At 29.4% G+C, this 3,476-nt stretch overlaps 1 protein-coding gene across 1 annotated transcript in view; it reads left to right on the forward strand.

The window, feature by feature from the left end:
* LOC107437065 (cellular tumor antigen p53) overlaps nt 1-562 on the forward strand; it is a gene marked incomplete in the record, with an annotated part of 61,633 nt that extends 61,071 nt beyond the window's left edge. The window contains 1 exon segment of the mRNA XM_071186628.1: nt 163-562.
* Between the last annotated feature and the right edge of the window lie 2,914 nt (nt 563-3,476).

Genomic DNA, 3,476 nt, shown 5'->3' on the forward strand with positions numbered 1-3,476 from the left:
GGGTTTTTTTTAACGCTAAAACTGTTTATAAAAAGTTTTTGTTTTTCAATAATATCATTGATTGAATATGAATTTTTTGAGTGCTTGAAAATTTTTGTAAAGTGCTTGAAAAGTTTTTAAAAAGTGCTTATTTTTGCTTCAAAGATTTGGCTACGCACCCTGTGTAAAAAAAATAAGATTAAATTTAATGCTTTGTTATTTTACAGTGTATAAAATTTCATTTTTCAATTATTAATGGTTGCCTTTTATTAAAATTAAGTTTTATGACAATTTGCTCACTTAAAATTTGTGCCTTCAAATTTAAAAAAAAAAATTACTTAGCTTGAACAAACTGTTACGTTGTTATAATGAATAAATGTTATTTCACTATACAATGTGTATTTTTATAGGACCAAAAAGAATATTTTATAGATTTTTTTTAATAATGCTTTTGTCTAGATTCTTTTGTTTTTGTGTGCATCTATTGTGCCTTGTAACTATTTGTGTATACAAGAAATACAGGCTTCTGTAAATCGTAAAAAGAAATTATCTATTCTAATAAAAAATTGTTTTTGTTTAAAAAGTGTGTATATTATTTACTTCCTATTTCGAACAAAAATGTTTCTGTTGATTATCTTTTAATTTCATCTCAAATGCTCCTTTCCTTTATCAAATAAATTAAATTTTTGCAGAAAGTTTTAAACTTTTTTTTCCTTAAAAAATTATAATAGAATACTGAAGGTAAGGTGTAAACTTTAGGTGAAGGTAAGGTGTCGCAACGACACATTGTGGGAGGTTAAGGCTCCACAATTTTGTGACCAACAGCTTGATTATTTCAGTGTGGTCAGCACTGTGCACGGGCAGTCTTTACTTCCCAGACAAACTAGTACTCGACAATCTAAAGTTCGACTTTAAGCTTATGCAATAAAAAAAAAAATATTTTAATATTTATTGTCAATATTTCTGGTCATGTAAAATTTTACTGTGTACATTGTTATTGTTATGACCTTCAACAGCTTTTGTCTGAATCCATTAATTTAGTAAAACTTAGAAATGTATTTATTCAAAATTTTATTTTATCTTAAAACCATTTATTCAAAAAATTGTTTTAGAAATCCAATGTAGTCCAATAGTTTCTTAATAAAGAAGGTGAAATAACTGTTAAAGCATAACATACTTTACTTCAATACAAATAGATGGTTCACAGCAACCATGGTGAAATTGACACCTTTGGGTCAGCATTAATGTTCGATGAAGAGAGATGTTTACTTAAGAAATTAATTAAAAATGTGATGTGTATTCTCTTATACTGAATATGATAAAAATTCTGTTTTTTGTACACATTAGAAAATTTCCTAAAAAAAAATCCCTGTTGAAAAAGAATTTTTTCACTGATTGTTTGCTTGAATATTTAAATAAGTGTTACTATCAATTATTACATTATAAGATAATATCGTTAAGATATATCGTTATTAAAAATATATTTTCTTTTGAAAAATATCATTTGATTGGTTTTGTACTTGAAATAATATCAATAAGAAAACTGAAAGGTTAAATGAGATTTGAATTATAGGTAGGATCTAAATATAATTAGAGATTATAAAAAATGCTATCTAACTAAAAGTTATAAAAAGTACACATACCTGGTTATAAAAAATACACAGAACAGCTGCTCTGAGATGTCATGATAAAATTTGTTTTGTCATGACACCAGCTTGTGTAGGAGTCAGGGAACTGGCCTTGAATGAAAAAGGTTCCTAGTTTGAATCCTGGGCAAGGCATGGGTGTTCTTTCCTTCTCTGTCCTTACTGTGGGAGCAATGTTGGCCCACCTAATTTAGTGTCACTGAAAGAGTGGCCAACAATTCTGTCTCAGATGCTTGTATGACGGAAGGTCGTTCTCGTTCTCCAGATGGGCATTGAGGAAAAAAAATTACGGATCAGCATGGTAAAAAAACTATAATTTCATTATTTAATTTTCTGAGAAGTCATAACCAAAGTGCTATGGAAGGAAATTACCGTGTTTTTTGCTGTTCCCATAAATACCGTAACTGTTGCCATATTCTGATAGTTGTGACCATAATTAGTTTTAGTGAGGTCCATGGTTCATTCGTTTCGTGGTTCGCTTATTTTACAGCATGCTAACAGAGGTGTGTCGTTCGCAAAATCTCAGAGGTTCTATTTTATAGAAGGTTCTGCGACCATAATTAGTTTTAGTGAGGTCCATGGTTCATTCGTTTCGTGGTTCGCTTATTTTACAGCATGCTAACAGAGGTGTGTCGTTCGCAAAATCTCAGAGGTTCTATTTTGACACCCCAATTTTTTTTTTTTTAAATCGCAAATTTGAAGAAAAAAAAACACGAATCTAATAGTTTTACATAAAGAATATATCCTGAAAATATTGACAAAATCAAGAATGTCAAGTATTTAAATGACTTAGTTAATTAAAAAAAAATTAAGGCAGTTGTGTACATTTGGGGCAGTCTGAAATCTGATACGAAACAACTGAGCAGTCGTGGGTTCTATTCCAGCTGAATACAGTTTTAAATTTTTGTTTCTTAATACTGAAAAATGTTTTTTTTAATTATATTTAAATTATACATGTTATTTAATTTAACAATTATTAAAAAAGAACTAGAAGGCCTCGTCCCTTGCTCACTTTACTCATCAACCCCCGTGGTTGCACCTGATTACTCATTATTGAAGGCTGAAGGAAAGAGCTGTTTATGTCCTATTTTTACAAAAATTAGGATTGGATTACTATCTGTTACATTTTGAAGATGATTAAATTTAGGCAAATCAATAACATGGAAAATTGGTACCTCCGATTTCATCAGACTTATTACTCAGTAAAGATGGACTATGCTCTGGAAAAACAGTTCCTGTCTGTGCGAAAATTTGTTCATTTTCTCCTCAGAGAAAGCTATGGGTATAACGTGTTTTACCTCTTGCTCTTCTTAAAAGTTGATAGAAAAAAGATAATTTTGTTAATAAAATATGTAGTTAGCATATTTTTATGCAAGCATAACTTAATGAAAAAAAATAGCTGAATTTGATAAATAATTGAAAGTACTTAAAGGAAAATTGTCTTTAGGAATGCATAATATACAACACAATAAGCAGTAATAAATGAAAAGTAATTTTACTTGCTTTAAATATCAAACATCAACTTTATATCATATAATAGTTCTCATTGGAAATAGTTTNGGAATTATAGCTGCCATAACTCGCTTTACAAGCAATGGGTAGGCTTCCAAACGTTTTAAAAATTAGGAGTAGTCAGCGGACCCCCAAAATATAACTCATGGACCCCTTAGGGGTTCATGAACCACAGGTTAAGAAACCCTGCTTTAGATCTTCTTTTATTTTGTGTTATTTTTGACATCAAGTAAAGCGCGAAAATTCTTATAAAATGAAAATTGGAAGAAGTTAAACTTCTTTACAACAATGGATAAATAATTATTATTTAAAGGAAGAAAAAAAAGCACTTTCGAAGAA

This window comes from Parasteatoda tepidariorum, chromosome 10, assembly GCF_043381705.1.
Source record: "Parasteatoda tepidariorum isolate YZ-2023 chromosome 10, CAS_Ptep_4.0, whole genome shotgun sequence".
NCBI classification, from domain to species: domain Eukaryota; kingdom Metazoa; phylum Arthropoda; class Arachnida; order Araneae; family Theridiidae; genus Parasteatoda; species Parasteatoda tepidariorum.